We start from the raw sequence: 22,825 nt of genomic DNA on the forward strand, positions 1-22,825 counted from the left end.
TTTTACCCTGCTACAAGATTCCTTCATCATCTTCCAGCAGGCTCGAGGACTACATTGTGTACAATGCACCTTGCGGTGCATGTACTATTTTTTCCCATGGTGTTTCGACTAAGTCAAGTCTATCATCTGATGCCTCCACTCTACCCAGATGAACACATCGTTAGAGCCATCGCAATAGGCACTTAAGTGTGTACACTTCACCGGCTGAGACTTCAATTTTTTTACTTAAGCTCCTTACATCCTGCCGGCAAACCTTAAAGCTTCAAGTGAGCCCGAGCTCAGCTCTCAGATTAAAACACTTGGACATCTATTTCTACAGCTTGAACACCATGTTCAATAGGTCGGATGACGTATTCAATAGCTCGGATGCCTGTTTCAATAGCTTGGCTACCAGTCAATCTAGACAGACGTCTGTTTTTTATGACTGACGACTAGCTAGACTGCTAAGACAAGCTCAAGACGACATTGCTCGGCAGATACAAGGTGCTCGGGGACTAGCTGTGAGGGTATAACCCCCCGATAGCCATAGGGTTGCACATGGGCCGAGCTGCTAGGGGAGGCCCAGCCCATGAGACCACACATGGGCCATGCCGCTAATCGAGGCCTAGCATGCAAGATGACGCCGCGTGAAGTACAGCATAAGTCAGCATGCCTTGCAAGACTATGTGATGATTCTTGGCAATCTACAAAATCTGCTCGGATATGCTAGATTACCGTGATATCTGTAACTTTCTAACTTGTAAACCGATCAGGATAGAAACAACTGATCTGTAACCCTACCTCCTAGGCTATATAAGGTGGGTAGGGACCCCCCTTGTTTTCATCTAAACACACGCAATACAATCCACAAAGACACAGGACATAGGGCATTACGTCAAGCCAACGGCCCAAACCTGTCTAATCGCTATCTCTTGCGTTCTGTGTCACCATTCGGTTTTCTCATGCACACCTCCACTGATTCATCTACTACCATGGGCATACCCCTCGGTAGACTACCGATCAGATTTCGTCGACAGTCCCGTTGGCTCTCATCCAATGACGTACATAGTAGACACAAAACACGCTTTCGGTAGGCTGCCTCGAGGACTGCAGGTCGGTGACATGCAAAAATAATAATATAGTGAAACACATTGTTTTATATAAGGAATATGAGAAGCTATTTGAGTTAGAAAATTATTGTACCCATTGATTTACACAAACATCCATCTTCTTCTTCGCTGGGTCATGCACCCCACCTTCTTTAACGTACCATCTGTACGCGCTATTTAAGAAACAAAATAATCACTTTCACTATAATGATAATCAGATGAAAAATAGTGTCACAAGTATTGAACTACAATTACTTACATTTGTAACACGTTGATGAAATTTTGGTACATTTTTCTATCTTTTCTCAAAGAGTCAAAGATGGAAATCCTGCCAACTCTCAAATTGATGCTTGCTAAAATGAAGTGGTCGCCGCATTAGTACAAAAACATAATAGTGTCAATGTAAACCATCTACCAAATAGCATCATTGTTAAATCCCAGCCTCCTTCTTCCTCTCTAGCTGGCAATTTGCCATCCCCACTATACACACCGCCCAACTGACGACCTTTCCCACAACCTCAGCGGTGCCGCCCTGCCCCACTCACATCTCGGCCGCTACCGGTGTTGATTCCCAGCGCCCTTCTAATGTCAATATAGCTTAACGCATGTGTCTATGTGCATGCCCAAAGTTTAACACCGTGCGCATGCAAAATTAAACATTTGCAAGTTATTCATGGTTAAAGCTTGAGTTGAGAAGTTGTCTTATGCATTTTTTTCCAAATATGTATACCGTCATCAAAACTATATTACTATATCATCAAAAATTTTGTGGTTATTTTTTCTAACTTTTCCTCCACCAGTTATTTATAGATTAATCTTCTTTGGTTTAGAGATTCTAGTTGATCCACCTGGTCGTCAATGGCACTTGTTTTGCATGTAGTGTGTTCCTTTCGATCGAACATGTTGGCGGGGTATCTCCAATTGGCTATTGCAAAGCTTGCAGACTGGGTTATTCTCTTTCAATTTTGGTTTTGTTTAATATAGTTTATTAGGCAAATAAACTACATTTGGGTTTGATCTTTGCCCTTCCAGATTGACAAGAGCTTCATCTTTAGCATGTTTCCACTAAATTGGGTGAGATATGCAGTACGAGTTGGTGTAGTTCCTGTTGTCTACAGTTCATATCCTCATATCCAAGTGATGGATGCAATGAGAAGGGACGTAAAATTGCCTCATGTCCTTACATAAAGAATGAATGATTTATTATGTCATCAAGAAAGAGGATCATTGGCAAGGAGGCAAGCAAGAAGCAAGATGAGAAAGCATCTTATAAGAACAAGCATCGCATTTGCTACACTTGCTATGGTAAGGAGATATCACCCTATGCTTTGATGTCAATATGCATCTTAGAAACAATAAAAGCTACTCCAAATAGGTAGTATTATATGTACTAATTAGGTGCTATTTAGGATTTTCTACGTGACAAATAAATAAATAGGGGGGAGAGAGAGAGAATGAAAGTATATCATGGGCAAGATACAGTTTTATCACGATATTATGTTTTGGCACTAAAGTGAATGTTCAACCTCCACTCTCATAGACACAACATCACAACATTATTTTTAAAACACTAGAGGTGAAGGTGATGTTATATGAGGTGATAGTATTGATATAGGATCAAGCTACTCCTAGTGGACAGTATCATATACATTTAATAGATGACCCAGGGATGTTTTGAGCATTAACTTTGAAAGAGAATGAGATACAACTTTAGCATGAAACCAGCCATTTAGTACTAAATTTAATAGTTTGCACCTAGCTTTCATATGCCAAGATATGAATCGTTTAATTAATTTGATAGTGTTGGATATTGTAGCATAATACTATGCATTGTAGATTTTTTCTTTTCCATAAAATTTATACCCTCCATTTGACATGGAAACCTATATACATGAGTATAACACCATTGACTGGGACTAACCTTACCACGAAGAAGTAACACTTTCATCAATATAGAGTACGCCGAACTTAGATTCACTTCTTAATAAGCATGCCACCAATCAAAGGCACAAATAAATCATCAGTATAGAGTACTCTGAACTTAGATTCACTTCTTAATAAGCATGCCACCAATCAAAGGTACAAATGAATTACCAAAAATGTTCCATCTTAGGATTATTTAGAATTTAAGATATATGAATAATAGTGCATATGCATTTAGGATCTAGTGGAGTGCTAACACTCTTGAAAACAGTTGTGAAAATATGTTAACACATGTGCACAAGGTGATACACTTGGTGGTTGGTACATTTGAGTAAGGGTAAAGAAGATAGAGTTGAAAAGGAGTTAGTCGCGCTGGTTACAGAGTGACCGGACACGTCTAGTGTGGCTACCGGACGCGTTCGGTATTTTATCCAGACTTTGGGTAGTCCGATAGAAGTGACCGAACACGTCCGGTGTGGCTACTGGACGCGTTCGATATTTGGACCCAAGGTGAGCGACTAAGTGAAAGTGACTGGACTCTAGCTCAATGGAGTGACCGGATGCTGACGAGTTACTGTTCAACGTCCGGTCAAAGTGATATAGCCCGATTCAGGATTACAGAAAGCGACTGGATGCGTCCGGTCTCCATACCGGACGCGTCCGATGTGAACTAGCTAGTCTCAGGTTTTCAGCGCTATAATTGATCGGACGCTGGGAGCATCCGGTCCGGTGTGATCGGACGTGTTCGATCGGCTCCGAGCGGCTCTGGGAGCTCTATAGACTGTCGATGTTTTACTACTGATAGCCTGCCATGGGGGTACCTGGGACAGTTGTTCGGGCTTTGGCGAATAGCGAAATTCAGTGGTTACGCAAAGAGACTCACAATCTATACTGGTTCAGGCCCTCGACTTGGTCGAGTAATAACCTTACGTCCAGTTTTGGCGTTAGCCTGTTTGCGTTGTATTGCTTGGAGTATCGGGTATGCGTTCTCTTCTTACAATGGGTACCCTCACCAGCCCTTTATAGTCCAGGCGCTGAGAGGCGTTGTTTGTGTCCTATTCAGATACAAGGTCAGAGTCCTAAGCTACGCTTTGGGCGCCTTTCCTTATATAGTTTGCGTTGGAGTTTCGGTTTTGCACGTTGCTTTGCTTTGCGTTCTTCTTGGCGATTGGGCTGTAGGCCTTGTTACCAAGGCCTACCTCCCTGCAGTATGGTCTATGGGGGGCCCGTAGGGTTCCCCATCGACAAGCCCCCGAGCATTTCATGATTGAGCTTCAAGGGCCGAGTTGTTGTAGTCTTGATCCGAGTCCTTCTTGAAGTGAAATCTTGAGATAGTCTTCTTTGATTCTTCTTTTGGCTGATGTGCACTTTTGCTTTGAGTGCCACTCATTGAGTGTAGCCCCCGAGCCTCTTGTTTTTTTGGTACAAAAAAGCTGGAGGGTCAAAAAATTTGAAAATATGTTTTTCTGTGGTAGGTACTTGCAGCCCCCGAGCCTTCTCCGGGTTCTTTTCTGTTGAAAAGAAGCCGGAAGAAGGGTCTTGATTTGTACTCCTTTGGTCTTTGTCTTTTGCTGGTCACGGATGGGTTTTGTATAGCCATGAGTGAGCATCTTCTTTTACTTTTTGTCAGGAATCTTGCTTTTGGGCACTATTCGCCTTTGTTGCTTTGCTCTTTTGTTCTTTTCCTCTCTCTTTCTTGTGATCTTTAGCCTTGTTTACCTCTGGTTTGCTATAAATACCTTCTTTGTTGGTTGTGGTTCTGCCTTGAGTAGAAAAATTCTTCTTCAATTCTTTCTTCATTCGTAGATATGCTGGTGTGTGAGGTTGAGCAGCCCCCGGGCTTATGCTTGGTTGGTAATGATCATGCTGCTCTATCTGTTCTTCTGCGTCCGAGCTGCCGTTGCTGCCGCCACTAGGTTCCTTGTTGTAATATTTAAGAATCTTGTCTCTATCTTATGTCTGAGTTTATCCGGTCCTGTTTGGCCGTCTGTAACCTTTGTATTTGTCTTCGATCAATGAGAATTATAATTTTTCTCCGTTCGAGTTCTTTTTCAACTGTAATCCTTTGACACTGTAATTTTGTATGTGATCCTTCACATGTCTCCGAGTTGTTTGTTCGGCTGCTTATTGCTGCTGTCATTCTGGTTGTTGGAGAATTCAATGTGTCTTCATGGGTTGTATTGCTGCTGTGGAATATTCTCTTGGATATGCTTTATCTTGTACTGTGGTTGTTCTAGGTATGTACTGTTCCTTTGTGATGGTCTAGTCACATCTAATTTTTTACTGAAGTCCTGGCTCTACAGTGGTTCACATGGTTGTCCTTTTGGAGTTCTTTTTTCTTCCATGAGTCTGGCATATGTGCATCTGAGTTGTGCTATAAATATGGCCTATTGCTGATACCCTGCTATGCAGTTTCTTCTTCTTCTTTTTGTAGTCATGGATATTATAGTTTGGGAGCTCGACAAGCCCTCGGGCCTATTCTCTTTCTTCTGTTTTCTTCTGCTAGTAAATGGTGTAGGTCTTGTGATAGAGACTAGTAGCAGGCTAGTCTCGAGGTGGTATTTAGCTGTAAGGGATATTGAGGCAAATGGTGTAGGACTTGTGATGTGAGTGATGCATGTTGCGTTGCCTCATCTTCTAGTGCCTGCCCTTTCTTTTTTGTTCTTCTTACAGTGATGATTGGTGCGTGTTCTGGCTTGTTCTTTGACAGTCTGTTGTAGATCAGCCATTATTCAGTCTTCTGCTGTGCCATTTAGGTTCAGTCCAATACAGATCAGCACATGTTGAGAGATGGTGCCAGGTTCTTCCATATTGACGTGGTTGTCGTTGTCAATCTTGGATGACTTGTGGGTGCCTTCTCTATGACCTATAGCAATCTTGGATGTGCGCCTTTCCTTTGGAGAAAAGTACGTTCGAGTTGTTTTATCCTGCCTGGTAATATCGCATCTTGGTTCGAGGGTTGCAACCTCATGCTGAATGATTTCCTTTGCTTTCTTCGTCAAATTCATCAGATCTTGTATTCTGTTGTAATCTCAATGTACCTTTGATGAAATGAAAAAATATTCCTTTCTGCTCTGTGACCGAGGTTTTTATTGATGTGGCCGAGCTCTTTTGTATGTTTGTACTATGGTGTTTTGTCATGACTGACTTGTTGCATCATTCTTTCCTGGTTGCCTCCTTGTGAATGTGTTAATTCGTCATGTATCCGTTATAGTCTGAATGGACCGTTGCCTTTTCGTTTTGTGTGCACGGTAATTGTGGAACGGTAACTTTGAAGGGCCTCTTCGGGCAATCCGCATGATTTTGGGCCTCGTGGGCCGTGTATTTTTCTTGTATAAAGATAACTGCTCTGTTACTGTTGGCTTAACTTGCCTTTGCAGTAAAAAATTCCCCAATCTCAGCCAAAACCCTAGCTCCGTTGTGCCTTTGATCTCCTGCTATTTCCGTCCAAATCTTGTCTTTGTTTTTCTGAGATGGTGGCGAAGAACAAGAGCAAGAATAAGGGCAAATCTGTCGACAAGGAGGCGTCGCTCAAGGTGATCGAGAACACCGAATTTGTTGCGATGCGGAAAATGCAGAGGCAACTCCCCAAGCCGTCGACTTCAGAGGCGGAGTTGGATCTGCTTGTTGCTCATGGCCTTCTTCAGGAGAAATGTCTCTAATTTCTCTGGTCCTGGTGAGCACGATGTCCCTTCTCCCACTCTGAATCAATCTGTTCTTTTTGTTCCTTTTATGCGGGCGGGGCTCTGTTATCCCCCGTCTAATTTCTTACTTGAGTTTCTTGGTCCTATGGGATTCAAATCCATCATCTTACCCCTAACGGGGTTCTTTTTCTTTCTACCTTCGTGCATTTTTGCGAAGTTTTTGTTGGAATTCCTCCAAATCTTCTTCTTTTTCGTCATTTTTTCCATGTGCGTTTGTCAGACGGAAATAATACTCCTTTTCTCGGTTGCTGCCTTATCCAATCCCGTCAGGGAGTTTCTTTCCCTTTTCTTACCCTTTCTGATTCTATCAAGAATTGGGCGGAGAAGTGGTTTTATATTTCAAAACCTGCTCTTTCCTTTTCTCATGATCTTTCTGTTCTTCCCGTTCCCCTCTCTATTTGGAAAGATAAAATCTCTTCTGCTGAGCGTGCTACTGTCAAACCTGTACTCGCTCGAGTTGCAGTGCTTAAATAGGCAAGCTTAAGTGGCAATTGTATAGTTGCCAGTTTCTTGCGTCGCCGGGTGCAACCTCTTATGCAGAGGGTGCATTACGGCTTTGAATATACTGGGCCCTCAGATCCTTCCCGACTTGTTCCTGATGTTGAGTTGCCTAAGGAGGTCATTCTTGAATGCCTGGGGCATATTCTGGGTGGGGTCTCTATGATGCCTGCTCGTGTTGAAGAGTATGATGCTGCTCATCCTCCTCCTGAGGTAAGTGGTAATCTCCTCCGAGTTCTTTTGGGTTTTTGTAATTCATATTCTATTTTTGACTTCTTTCTTCTTCTCTTGCAGGGTTTTGGTTGGGCTTTTAAGCTTGAGATAGCTGTTGCTGGTGGTGGCGGGGCTGTTGTTGAAGAGTCCATCGAAGGAGATGAAGATGATGATGCTGTTGCCGGTCCTATGGTAGTTGCTGCTATCGGGCCGGGTTCTTCTTCTGCCAGGTTGATTACTGGCTTGTTTGAAGGTCACCACTCCTACGTTGAGTATGTTCCTGATCCTCAAATTGCTCAATATATCTTGTCATCTAGGAAGCGGAAGTCAGAGGTTGCTGCTAAGCAAATTTTACCCAAGAGGCAACGTTCAATTCGTCAGATTGCCTAAACAGGTAATGTTCTCATAGGTGAGCTTGTGCTTTCTCCTATGTTGTTTTTGCCTCTGTCTTTTGGTTTGCTTTGTTTTACTGATCCCAGCTTTTGTTGTCTTGATAGAAGGCCAGTCTGTTGTATTGAGCGAGGTGGAGACTAAGGATGAGGTCCCCTTGATCACTCGACCGTAAGTCTTCCGCTGTAAATTTTCTTGTGCTTGTCTTTTTGCTCTTTTCCTAAATAACTGAATTGCTTTTTTCATTATAGTCGAAAACCGGCACCTTGTGCCCCTTCTGTGATAGTTGTATCTACTTCTGTCCTGGAGGCCCTCCCAATCCCCTCCTTTGAGGTGGTTGAGGATGATTTGTTCAATGTGCCTCTCCCGAATCTTGGCTTCTCAGGGGTGGCTGGAAACTTTAAGAAGGTTATCAAGTTAGTATATTTATCTTGTCTTCTGATTCGCCATTTTTGCTTTTGTCTCTGACTAGCCCGAGCTCTTTTTTCGAATGTAGGCCTTCAGAGGATACTTCTTCTTCCCTGGCTCTTGATGCTGGTGGACCTCTACAAGATTTTACTGCTGGTAAGTTATTTTCCTATTTATGCTTGCTTTCTTGGTTTTTTCTTTTCTATCTGACGGGTTGTTTTCTTTGTAGCTTCTCTTCCACGTATTGCCTCTCCTGCTCCGCGTGTTGAGGAGGAGGCTATTGGAACTCTGGTGTCTCCTCCAATGGAGCACCAAGTTAAAGTGAACTTAGGCATCCCTTTTGCTGCTCCTATTCTGCCGACCGGGTTGTCCCTGTTGGACAACCTCGAAGCAGCTGCTCGGGAGGATGCAGTGAATGGGGAGCCGGCTGATAATAATCCTTCGTCTGTTGCTGCTGTGGATGCTGCTGGACTTCTAGTACCGGCCAGCCTTTGACTTCTACTCCAAGTACTCTCCTGTTAACTCAGGGTGGGGAGGAGTTGGTCCAACTCGGTCGTGTTGAGCGGCTGTCTGAGTTGGTTTCTTTGTGGGAGAATTTCTCAGGCATGTATGGCGCCAAACTCAAGGTATTTGAGTTCTTTTTAACTTTCGATATTGGTTTTTTCTGCTGCTGTCTCACATATTTTTGCTTTGCAGTCTTTATTTCAAGATCAGGATGTCTTGTTCAGTCCTCATGAGGTGCAATTTACTGCCATTGCTGAAGCCAATTTGCAAAGAAAGGAAGATGAGCTGGCTCAGACTGAAGTTGTCCTGACTTATGAGAAGGCGCAGCATGCTCTGATGGAGTCCGCCCTCAATGCTAAGGTGCTTGAGGCTGAGAAGGTGTGCGACTCATCTTTGCAGGCTGTTACTGCTACTCAGAATGAGGTCTCCGCGTTGAAGAAAGAAAAAATTGGTGGGTTCTCCTTTCTTTGCATACTTGCTTTTCTGCCTTGTTTTTTCTTTCTTTCTTTGAGTTCTTTGTCTGCTTTCTTTTTAGCTCTTGTTAAGGATAAGGAGAGTTGGCAGAAAGAATGAGAGGAGATGGTCAATACCCTCCGTACTTCTCAAAATCAAGCCAAGTCTGTAAGTTCTTCTTCTGATATCAAATTGAAAGAGGCCCAAGATTTATTTGCTCAGGCCAAGCTGATTAGATCTGGAGCTGACCATGACCTTGTTCTGGCTTTGAAGTCAGTACAAGATTTGCAGGAGAAGTTAGCAGCTGCCCATGATCAATTTTGGGCTCTCCAAACTAAGCTGACAGGTGCCCAAGATCAATTCCGGGCTTTTTATGAAGCTATGAAGCCTATTATTGCTGCTGTTTGTCGCCAGGAGGACTTTGCTCAAGGGTTGAGAGGCATTATCCCAGTGTTGTCAACTTGATTTTTTGAGTTTGTCAAGGGTGGTTTTTACCGTTGTGTAAACAATGTTATATCCTTCATCCGGGTTGCCACTCCTAATGCTCCGCTTTAGCAGATTGTAGATCCTTCCATGACTACAGAGTTTGCGCAGCGATGGGATGAGGCGAATGTGGAGCTTGGTGGTCTTACAGACCAAATCTTGGAATAGATGGATGTGCTTCTTGCTATGCCTCCAGCTCCTTAGATGTTTTGTGTAATGAACTTGTGGTTTCTTGTAATATATACTTGTCTCTAAAAATATGATCAGGCTTTGCTCTGCTTTTGAATTTGTCTTTGACTGAAATGAGCAGGCTTCGACCTGTCTTTCTTTTTCTTCTAAGATGTCTTTGAATAATATAGAAAAGTTTTGCCCTGTCTTTCCTTGTGGCTTTTTTCTGCTTTGCCATAGCTTGTTTCTTCTTGTGATGTAGTAGAGTTGATGGAGTTGATTATCCTTTTCTTGGGGTAATCAACCGATTTGTACTGTAGATCGCTCCTTGGGCGAAGTAGTCGATCATACCGCTCTTTGGGTCGGTGACCGAGTTGTTTGGAGTGTTTGTGCCGCTCTTTGGGCGAAGTAGTCGATTGTACCGCTCTTGGGGTAGACGATCGAGTTGTTGGAGTGTTTGTGCCCCTCCTTGGGCAACGTAGTCAATCATGCCGCTCTTGGGGTAGGCAACCGAGTTGTTGGAGTGCTTGTGTCCCTTTCTGGGCGAAGTAGTTGATCGTACCACTCTTGGGGTAGGTGACCGAGCTGTTGGAGTATTTGTGCCGCTTCTTGGGTGAAGTAGTCGATCGTACCACTCTTGGGGTAGGCGACCGAGTTGTTGGAGTGCTTGTGCCGCTTCTTGGGCGAAGTAGCCGATCGTACCACTCTTGGGGTAGGCGACCGAGCTGTTGTAGTGCTTGTGCCGCTTCTTGGGTGAAGTAGTCGATCATACCACTCTTGGGGTAGGCGACCGAGCTGTTGGAGTGCTTGTGCCACTTCTTGGGTGAAGTAGTCGATCGTACCACTCTTGGGGTAGGCGACCAAGCTATTGGAGTGCTTGTGCCGCTTCTTGGGTGAAGTAGTCGATCGTACCACTCTTGGGGTAGGCAACTGAGTTGTTGGAGTGTTTGTGCCGCTTCTTGGGTGAAGTAGTCGATCGTACCACTCTTGGGGTAGGCGACCGGACCCGTATAGCACAACCGTTTCCAGGTTGGCTATTTGCAGGGTAAGTAAGCAATCGTACCAGCTCTTGGGGTAAGCGATTGCGCTCGTATAGCAACAACTGTTTCTGGGTTGAGCTGTTTGTAGGGCTGCCCCTTTTTCCCCAACCTGATTACAGGTTGGTTCTATCCGTTGGATAGGGCTGTCAGTCGTACCATCTCTTTATGGTAGAGTGAAAAATTCTAGCTTGGGTCTCCTTACCCAAGAAGCTATTTGGCCATTGGCCATCAGTCAGACCATCTCCATATGGTTGAGTGACAAGATTGCCCATGTAGCGCAACCGTTTCTGGGTTGGCTGTTAATAGGGAAGCCCCTTTTTCCCCAACCTGATTACGGGTTGGTTCTGTCCGTTGGACAAGGCTCATATTTGAAGCTGTTCTTCTTAAAGAATCTCTATTTTATTTCTCTTGAAACTTGAGTACAATCTGTTGTACTTAATTGTAGAATCTTTTGAGCTGGCTGATATGCCAAGTGTTCTTTATAGGTATTTCATCTGGAGTCATCAACTCGTATGTGACGGGTCCTGTTGCTGTCTTCACAATGAAGGGTCCTTCCCATGGACTGAGTAATTTGTGCCGTCCATCTTTCTTCTGGATTAGTTGTAGTACTAAGTCCCCTGGCTTTAGTGATCGGGGTTGAGTACTTTTGTCATAATGTCTTCGTAACCCTTGCTGATATCTTGCATTTTGTATGATTGCACTGTCTCTTATTTCTTCTATTGAATCAATTTCTAACCGCCTTGTTTCTTCTGCTTCGCCTTCTTCATATTGTTCTATTCTTGGAGATAGCCATATTAAGTCGGCTAGTAGTACTGCCTCTGATCTGTAGACCAGAAAGAACGGTGAGTATCCAGTTGCTCTGTTGATCTGGGTTCTTAGACCCCATACTACTTTCGGTAATTCATCGATCCATTTTCCACCATAAACTTTCAAATCTTCATATAATCTTGGTTTTAAACCTTGTAATATGAGTCCATTTGCTCTTTCGACTTGTCCATTGGCCTGCGGGTGTGCTACTGATGCAAAGTCGATTTCTATCCCACAATCTCTTGCCTAGTATTGGAATTCTCTTGCTGTAAATGGTGAACCAAGATATGTGATTATTCTATTGGGCATGCCAAACCTATGCATGATATCTTGTATGAATTCCACTGCCTTTTCTGCACTGTATTTGACCAAAGGTTTGTATTCAATCCACTTTGTAAATTTGTCGATTGCCACAAATATGTATTTGAAGCCTCCTTTTGCTTTTTTGAGTGGTCCGACTTGATCCAGCCCCCAGCATGAGAACGGCCAAGCCGGTGGTATGCATATTAAGTTGTGAGCCGGCACATGTGATTGCCTAGCAAACATTTGGCAATTCTTGCATGTTCTGACGAGCTCTTCTACATCTTTGAGTGCTGTTGGCCAATAGAAACCGGTTCTGAATGCTTTGCCGACTAGTGTCCTAGAGGCTGCATGATTTCCATAGCATCCTAAGTGGATTTCGTCCAAGATTTCCTTTCCTTTATCTGTCGGAATACATTTAAGTAATACTCCTAATGATGGTGCTCTTTTGTATAGTTTATCCCCCACTAGAACGTAGTTTTTGCTTCTTCATACAACCCGAGTTGCTTCTACTTTGTCTTCAGGTAGTTTCTTCTCTTTGATAAAATCAATGTATGTTTGTCTTAAATCACTTTGTATGATCATGATTTGTCTTGATCTATTTCCATTGGATCTGTTGTCTCCTTTTTTTTCTGTGTTTCCGAGTTGTTTGATGGATGGGGCTGTGAGTTCTTCCACAAATATACCTGGTGGTACTTTTGCTCGATCTGATCCTAATTTGGCTAGCACATCTGCTGCAACATTGGAATCTCTTAGTACATGATGGATTTCGAGCCCTAGGAAAATTTTCTCCAATTTTCTGACTTCTGCACAGTACGCATCCATATTATCTTTTGTACAATCCCAATCCTTGTTGACTTGATTGATTACTATAGCTAAATCACCATAGACAAGTAGTCTTTTGATCCCAAGCGAGCTTGCAACTCTTAGACCGTGTATTAATGCTTCGTATTCTGCCTCATTGTTAGTTGCCTGCCAAAGTATTTGTAGCACATATTTTAACTATCTCCCTTTTGGTGATGTGAATAGTACTCCTGCTCCAGCTCCTCCTAACTTTAGGGAACCGTCAAAATACATTTTCCAATGATCAAGTATTGGTTCGGGTTCTTTTTGACTGATTTCTGTCCATTCAGCAATGAAGTTGGATAATGCTTGAGATTTGATTACTGTTCTTGGTTTAAAGTCTAGGTTGAGAGCACCGAGTTCTACTGCCCATTTTGATATCTGACCTGTTGCATCTTTGTTGTGTAGAATGTCTTGAAGTGGAAAATTGGTTACCACTGTAATCTTGTGTTCATGGAAATAATGTCTCAGCTTTCTTGATGATATCAACACTGCATAAAGTAGTTTTTGCACGTGTGGGTATCTCACTTTTGATTCTGTTAGTACTTCACTTATGTAATAGACTGGTCTTTGCATTTTGTATGCGTGTTCGGGTTCTTCTCTCTCAACCACAATTGCTGTGCTGACAATGTTCTTGGTTGTTGTAATGTATAGCATCATGTCCTCTTTGTCTTTTAGTGGTGTCATTACTGGTGATGATGCCAAGTATTCTTTTAACTTTTGGAATGCTTCTTCTGCCTCTTCTGTCCATTCAAAATTTCCTGCCTTTTTCAATAATTTGAAGAAAGGTAGCCCTTTTTCTCCTAGTCGAGAGATGAATCTGTTGAGTGCTGCCATGCATCCTATAAGCTTCTGTATGTCTTTAACTTTCTTTGGAGGTTTCATATCCATGATGGCTTTAACCTGCTTTGTACTTGCTTCAATTCCTCGGTTACTGACTAGAAACCCGAGTAGTTGTCCTGATGGTACCCCAAAAACACACTTTGTGGGGTTTAGCTTCCACTGCCATGCTTTTAGATTCTTGAAAGTCTCCTCAAGGTCTTCTATCAATGATCCGGGTTCTTTTGTCTTGATTACTACATCATCAATGTATGCTTCTGCATTTCTTCCGACTTGACTCCCCAAGCAAGTTTGAATTGCTCTTTGATATGTTGCCCCTGCATTTTTAGCCCAAAAGGCATTGATTTATAGCAATATGCCCCAAAGGGTGTAATGAACGAAGTCTTGCTTTGGTCTTCTTCTCTTAAGGATATTTGATGATAGCCTGAATAGCAATCTAGAAAGGATAACAGAGCTGATCCTGCTGTCAAGTCGATGATTTGATCAATCCTTGGTGGGACATATGGATCTTTTGAGCAATGTTTGTTGAGGTCTGTGTAGTCAATGCACATGCACCATTCTTTTGAATTCTTCTTCTCTACTAGGACCGGGTTGGCAAGACAATCCGGGTTGATTATTTCTCTGATGAATCCTGCTGCCATGAGCTTGGTGATCTCTTTTTTGATTGCTGCTTTTCTGTCTGGAGTGAATCTTCGTAACTTCTGCTTAACGGGTTTGGACCCTTTGTTCACATCAATTATGTGCTCAGCCAACTCCCTTGGGACCCTTGGCATGTCTGCTGGCTTCCAAGCGAAAATATCTTTGTTGTCCCGAAGAAAGTTGGTGAGCGTGAGTTCCTATTTGTGGTCGAGATTTGCACTGATGATTGTCGTCTTCTCCGGATCACCAGTCAGTAGGTCAATAGTCTTGGTAGCGGCTTCTTTTGGTGGTGCGAAGTTGCTTGGCTTCTTAGCCAGTATCTTAATCTCATCTGGGTTCATTTCGTTGGCTAGCATTGCAATCTCCTTTCCTTCCTTTATATCTTGTAATCTTTCGGATATTTCTACTGCTTGTACATCGCAATCATGTGCTTTCTTTAGATCTCCTTTCAATGATAATACACCCTTTGTTGTTGGCATCTTGAGCAGTAGGTATGAATAATGTGGTACTGCCATGTATTTTGTTAAAGCTGGTCTCCCAAGTATTGCGTGGTAGCATGATTCAAAGTCTGCAACTTCGAATTTGATGAATTCCGTCCGGTATTTGTCTAGTGTGCCAAAGGTGACGGGTAGGGTTATCTGTCTGAGGGGCATAGCTGCTCTGCCGGGTACTATTCTGTAGAATGGTGTGCTTGTGGGTGTCATTAGACCTTCACAATCCAGATTCATCCTTTTGAGAGTATCTGCGAAAATTATGTTAAGTCCGGCTCCTCCATCGATGAGTACTTTAGTTACTGCTACTCCTGCGATAGTCAGACCCAGTACCAGCAAGTAGCATCCTACGTTTGCTGCACTAGTCCATTGGTCTTCTCTTATGAAGTGGATGGGGTACTCTGACCAATCTAGATATCTTGGGATGGCTGGTTCAACTGCCATGATGGCTCTATGAGCTAGTTTCTCTTGTCTTTTGCTTCGTGTGTTAGGAACACCTGAAAATATCACCGCTAATTGACGTTGGGGTTCTTGATAATCTCCTTCAGCTTTCTTTTCCTCCTTCGTGGATTCTTCTTGCTTTGGCTCTGAGTTGTTTTGATTCCTGTTTTCTTTCTTCATGAATTGCCGCTGAAAAGTGCTGCATTCAACTAACTTGTGTCTGGCCCCTGGGTGTATGTGACACGGCATGTTTTCTATGTTTTCCGGCACTCTTCCTCGGTAGTTGTTACTCTGATAGTTGCTATTACTGTTGTAATCGATGTTGTTACGGTTGTTGCTATTGTTATAGTTGCCATTGTGATTGCTACCATTGCTATCATTGCCGTTGCCATTGTATCTTCTTTTGTTGTCTGTGGTTGCCACCATATTGTCCTGCCTTGGTCTTTTGTCTTGCTGTCTATAATCAGGTCTTCTATTCTCTGGGTTGTCCCTAGCAAATCTGTGCCAAGTTCTTTCTTCTGACAAAATTAGCTTCTCAACAACCTTCTTGAAGTCTTCATTTGTTCTTGGGTTCTCATTGAAATAGTCCTTGTATTGCCAGTTTGCCTAGATTCCTTCTGCAAAGGCCTCTATCACCTCCCTATCAGTAATGTCGTGGACTTGAGCCCTGAATTCTCCAAATCTCCTATAGTATTCCCTTAGACTTTCTCCTCTCCTTTGCTTTACTCCTTTCAATTCGGCTGCAGTCATTAGATGGGTAATAATGCCTGCGAAGTTGTTGCAGAAAGCTTCTTTCAAGTCTTCCCAATACCTGATTGATCTTGGCCTCAATTTGTCAAACCATTGTAGCGGCATTGCTTCGAGGGCCATTGGGAAGAATAGAGCCTTGATGTCGTCGTCTCCTCCAGCTAATTCAATAGATTGGGAGTAAACCCTTAGCCATTGTCTTGGTTCGACTTTGCCATCATACTTGGAATGATTTGCTGGTTTAAACTTGTGCGGTAGCTTTAAAGTTTGTAGTCTTCCTGTGAAATAAGGGAATCTATCGTATGGTTCCGTTCTTCCGTAATCTGGCAATCTTGCCCTTCTGTAATAAGACCTATCTTCTTTTAACTCAGACTCTCCGTAGTCATCTTCTTTGTCAAATCTTCTTGATATTTCTTGGTAGCGTTGGCTCAATTCTGGTTTGTCTCTTTCTTGTTGCTTTGAGTAGTGTTCCTTCCTTCCATTGATATCAGCACTTTCTACTGGTCCTATCCTTTGAAAATTCGATTTTTTGGGTGGCTGCTCCCTTTGTGGCTCCTATGGAATTTCTTTGCTGAGTTGTTTTTCTAATCCCCTGACTTCTTTCTTCTGGTCTTCCTTTGCTTTCTCGTTATTCGTGAGGGTGTACAACTCCTTTGTTAATTCTTCAATTCTTTCCCTTTTTGTATTTTTTGTGGCTTCTTTTTTCGCCTTCTTTCTGTTGTATTCCGTTAGCTCCGCTTTGTATTTATTCTAGACTTGCTTCCTTTGTTTAGCCCGATTCCTCCTTCCAGCTTTCAATTTGTTCTTCTTTAGCCTTGCTAGTCTTTGCTCATCATTTTTGTTGCTGTCGCTTTTCTCATCTGGTGAGATGTTACCTTCTGATTTGTCTAAAGATTTTATATCTGGTATCTGTGGTGGTTCCAAAGGTTGTTCTAACTGCTCCGCCATGTATACAGTATACCTCTTCCGAGCTCTTCTTATACGGTATTCCATCCTTCGTTTGGTTGAGCTGTCTGTAGCTTCTAAACTAGATCCGAGTTCTTTTCCCTCTTGATAAGGTAGTTCTTCAACGCGCGTGCTAGTCTGGACTTTGCTTGAGGTGAAAGAACCTGGCCAATACACCACACAATCTTGCGGGTCACTGTCATGATCATCCCTTCTTGTGCTCCCTCCAGGAGTATTCTTCTTGCTGAGTTCATCTTGTTTTGGGTAAAGTGTTGATAGACTGATGCCGCGTTGCGCAGTCCGTAAGTTCCCAAGTTCTTCTTTGAGTTGTATGGGTCGTATCCCTTCGCGATCGTTGTTGTGTCTCCGAGTCCAATTAGGCTTGGCTCTTGTGCCGTGAAGATTGTCTTGGAATCAGGTTGTATCTCTTTTTTAGAGTCGGTTTCGTATCCGCTTTCTTCCTTATTCCGAGTTGTATCCGAAGTTGAGAGTTTCATCATCTTCTCGGCGAGTTTGTATTGAACTTTGTCATCGAATTCTTTTTCTTCTCGGAGACAGGTACGAAGCTTGCCGTCGCCGTCAGCCTTGCAGATCCAGGATCTGAAGACAAAGGTTGTTCCCACCGAAAATGTCATCTTGAGGTTGAGGTCCGCCGAACTCTCGAGAAAAAATTCATCGAAAGCCCCTACCTGGCGTGCCAGCTGTCGATGTTTTACCACCGATAGCCTGCCACGGGGGTACCTGGGATAGTTGTTCGGGCTTCGGTGAATCGTGGAATTTGGTGGTTACGCAAAGAGACTCACGATTTATACTGGTTCAGGCCCTCGACTTGGTCGAGTAATAACCTTACGTCAAGTTTTGGCGTTAGCCTGTTTGCGTTGTATTGCTTTGAGTATCAGGTATGCGTTCTCTTCTTACAATGGGTACCCTCACCAGCCCTTTATAGTCTAGGCGCTGAGAGGCGTTGTTTATGTCCTATTCGGATACAAGGTCAGAGTCCTAAGCTACGCTTCGGGCGCCTTTCCTTGTATAGTTTGCGTTGGAGTTTTGGTTTTGCACGTTGCTTTGCTCCACATTCTTCTTGGAGATTGGGCTGTAGGCCTTGTTACCAAGGCCTACCTCCCTGCAGTATGGTCTATGGGGGGCCCATAGGGTTCCCCATCGACATAGACTCGTCCAGACGCTGCGTCTCCTGCATTCGGTCCGGTGTGACCGAACGCGTCCGGTCGGCCCAGAGAGGCTCTAGAAGCTCTCTGGACTCGACCGAACATTGTGTCTCCTGCGTCCGGTCCGGTGTGACCAAACATGTCCGGTTGGCCTAGAGAGGCTCTAGGAGCTCTCTGGACTCGATCGGATGCCGCTTCTCCTATATCCGGTCATTTTCTTACAGCGCATCCGATCACGTGGTATTACTATGCACAGTGATAGCCATTCGATGCCAATGGCTAAACTACTTGAAAGGGACACATGGTGGTCTGGCTATGACCAGACGCTGTGACCAGACGCAGCGACCGGACGCGTCCGGTCGCCACATCGGATGCATTCGGTGCACACGACCTGCGCGTCCGGTCATCCCACAGTCAGCCAAATAATTGGGCCAACGGCTCTATTGTTTGGGGGTGTCTATAAATATTATTTGGCCGACTCTAGCTCGTGGTCTTGGCCATTTGCATTGACATAGCAACCTTGTGAGCTTAGCCAAAGCCCTCCCACTCATCTCCATCATTGATTTATCATCTTTGTGAGATTGGGAGAGAATCCAAGCGCATTGCTTGAGTGTTTGCATCTAGAGGCACTTGGTGTTTGTGTTTTGCTGCGGGATTCGCTTGTTACTCTTGGTGGTTGCTGCCACCTAGATGGCTTGGAGCAGCGAGGATCGTCAAGCGGAGATTGGTGATTGTCTCTGGCTCCGATAGTGGTGATTGTGAGGGGTTCTTGACCTTTCCTCGGTGGAGAGCCAAAAGGTACTCTAGTAAATTACTCGTGGCTTATGTGATCCTCATCTTGTGTTGGTTGTGTGGCATCCTATTGAGGGTTTGGTGTGTGATGCCAATTAGCACGTGAACCTTCAAGTGAGTGAATCACCACAATGGGGACTAACTTACCGGCAAGCAAGTGAACCTCGAAAGAAAAATCATTGTCTTGATTGTATCCTTGGTATTAATTGGTATTCACTCATTGGTCACTTGCCACAGTGGTATACCTCTGTACCACTCTCTTGTATTTCATTATACATTCACTTGGATAGAGCTAGTGGTAGTTAAGACTAGATAGTGTATCATTTAATTATAATACTCTCACTAGGTTGATCACCTAGGTGTATATTAGTGACATAGCTTTGTTGTGATATACTAAAGATCATAGAAAATAGAATTGGTTAGGTGGCTTGCAACCCCAAGTATAGTGCTAGCGTAAAATTCGCTTCGCCATCTTATTGACTAATCATTTGTCTTAGTGTTGTTGTAGAAATTTTTAATAGGCTATTCACCCCCCTCTAGCCATTAGGACCTTTCAAGTGGTATCAGAGCAGAGGTCACCGTGATTTGAGGCTTAACAACCTTCGGTGTAAAAATGGCTCAAATCAATAACACCAAGAAGCCACCCCAATTTGATGTGACAAATTATCCATATTGGAAGTCAAAGATGACCACACATATCAAGTCAATCAATAGAAGGGTGTGGAAGGTGCTAGAAACCAAAATTAAGATTGCCGATCTAGAGAATCCCACCATGGCCGAAGAAGTGCTTCTTCAAAATAATGACATTGCTCTAAATGCCATTCATGATGCAATCAATGAGAGAACATTTGAGCAAATCAAGAATAATGAGATGGCTCATGAGGCTTGGAAGAAGTTAGAAGAATAATTCGAGGGCACCAAGGCAATGAAGGGCGCAAAAGCATATATTCTCAAGGAGAAATTTGCTAGCTTCAAGATGAAGGAAGATGAGAGTGTACCAGACATGTTCCATCGGATGGAAGTGCTTGTCAATGATCTCAAAACACTTGGTGAGAAGGTGGAGGATAAGGACTTCTCTCATAAGTTCTTGAAATGCTTACTCGTAAGATTTAGCATGTTGGTCACATTGCTAGTGAGGACCGGTTTAGACACAATGACACCAAACCAAATCTTGGGAGATATCAAGACCGATGATGCTTATAGAGATGATGATGAGAAGGAAGAAAAGAGGGAGAATAAGGATGACCAGAAGAAGAGTGTGGCACTCAAGGCCACATCATCCAAGGGCAAAGCAAAGCAAGAATCATCAAGTGAAGATGAAGACTTGAGCATTGATGAGATGGATGATGATAAGATGGCTCTCTTTGTCAAGATATTTGGCAAGTTCATGATGAAGAAGGGCTACCGTGCTATAAGAAAGAAGTCATCATCCAAGAACAAGGAAGAGTCAAGAAGGTGCTTTAATTGCGGAAGCAAAGATCATCTTGTTGCTCAATGCCCATACAATAGTAACAATGATAATGACAAGAAGAACAAGAAGAAGGACAAGAAGGAAAAGAAAGTGAAGAAGGACAAGATGACCTTCAAGAAGAAGAAGAAGGGTGGTTCATATGTGGTCACTTGGGATAGTGATGCTTCCTCAAGTGATGATGATGATAGTGATGATGACAAGACCACCAAGATGAAGACACTTGCAAGCATTGCTATCAATGAGAAGCCTTCTCTCTTCGACACTCCATCATGCTTCATGGATAAGACCACTAAGGTACAAACTTGTGATGATGGAAGTGATGAGGAACATGATAATGAAAATGAAAATGAAAGTGATAGTGATGATGATGAACCAACTAAGGATGAACTACTTGACATGCTAGATGATGCTAAAGAACACTTTGGCATTTAGAGAAGGGAATGCAAAAGCTTGCATAAGGAAATAAAAGCCCTTAAGCAAGCCTTTGATGAGCTCAATGCATCTCATGAGAGGCTAGAGGAAGCCCACAAGAAGCTTGGCAAGGCTCACAAGAAGCTTGAAAAAGCTCATTCCACTTTGCTTAATGAACAAAATGAGAAGAAGCATGTTGAGACATGTGATGTAGGCTTAACTTGTGAGATAATTGATGAATCATTCTATAAGTCTATCGTTGTTGCTCCCACTAACCCTTCTTGTAGCACTTCTACTTCCACCTCATCTAGTAGTGATGGTTTCACTTGTGATGCCTCACTAATGGTTGAGAATGAGACCCTCAAGAAGGAGGTCAATAAGCTCACTCACACCTTGGCTAAGGCCTATGGTGGTGAGGACCGCTTGCTTATGTGCTTGGGTAGCCAAAGAGCTTCTCTCTACAAAGAGGGATTGGGCTATACCCCCAAAAAAGGCAAGGCAGCCTTTGTACCTCACAAGACTAGTTTTGTAAAGAACAATGGATGATTTTGCACTAGTTGCAAGCAAGTTGGTCATAAAGAGCATGAGTGCAAGAACAAGAGCAAAAATGCTAATGTATCCTCAATTAAGATTAATTCTTTCTATGTGCTTACTAATGGTACAAATGGTGTGAAGGCTAAGTTCAATGGTGCACCATGGATGGGCTCAAGAAGAAAGCCATTTAGGTACCAAAGAGCTTAGTGACTAACCTTTAAGGACCCAAGCAAGTTTGGGTACCTAAAAGGAATTGATCTTCTTTTGTAGGTCAATTACAAAGCCGGAGGAAGGCATTGGGTTCTTAATAGTGGGTGCACTCAACATATGACCGGTGATGCAAGAATGTTCAACTTAATCAACACCAATGGCAATGATGATTATGATAGTATCACATTTGATGACAATGGTAAAGGCAAGGTCAAAGGGCTTGGTAAGATTGTAATTTCCAATGATATGAACATTTCAAATGTGTTGCTTGTAGAGAGCTTGAACTTCAATTTGCTATCCATGGCTCAATTGTGTGATCTTGTATTCAAATGCATATTTGGGGTAGATGATGTAGAGATCATAAGTATAGATGGCTCTAACTTGATCTTCAAAGGCTTTAGATATGAGAATCTATACTTGGTTGATTTTAATGCTAGTGAAGCTCAATTATCTACATGTTTGTTCTCTAAGTCTAGCATGGGTTGATTATGGCATAGAAGGCTTGGTCATGTTGGAATGAAACAACTGAATAGATTGGTTAAGCATGACTTAGTTAGAGGCTTGAAAGATGTAGTGTTTGAAAAAGACAAGCTTTGTAGCCCTTGTCAAGCCAGAAAACAAGTTGAAAACACACATCCTAAGAAAAGCATAATGAGCACTAGTAAAGCATTTGAGTTATTGCACATGGACTTGTTTGGGCCAACTCAATACACCAGCATTGGTGGTAACAAATATGACTTTGTGATAGTGGATGATTGTACTAGATACACTTGGGTATTCTTTCTAGTGGACAAAAGTGATGTGTTTGCAACATTCAAATCATTTGTCAAAGATATTCACAATGAGTTTGAAACAACCATCAAGAGAGTTAGAAGTGATAATGGTAGTGAGTTCAAGAACACTAGAATTGATAAATTGTGTGATCAATTTAGAATTAGACATCAATTCTCGGCCAAGTACACTCCATAATCAAATGGCCTTGTTGAGAGGAAGAATAGAATACTCATTGATATGGCAAGGTCTATGATGAGGACATGACACCCATGCATATGACCATGTTTGGCGCATGGGATGGAGGGGAAGGAGGCCAGCAAGGGTGTCCAAGTCAAGAAGGAGGCCCGAGGCTAATTCGGTTCGAGTCCCCGAGGTGGAGGCCCAAAGCAACTCAAGTTCGAGTCTGCCTCGGCCTCCAGGACCAGTCTACCTTAAACTAGTCACATAGGACGCATCCGGACTCCGTTTTCGACGATCCATATATGGATAGAAAGACAATTTGATAAGGAATCCAATCCAAGTGGTCTCACATAAAAAACTCT

This window comes from Miscanthus floridulus, chromosome 19 (genome assembly GCF_019320115.1).
Source record: "Miscanthus floridulus cultivar M001 chromosome 19, ASM1932011v1, whole genome shotgun sequence".
Lineage (NCBI taxonomy): Eukaryota > Viridiplantae > Streptophyta > Magnoliopsida > Poales > Poaceae > Miscanthus > Miscanthus floridulus.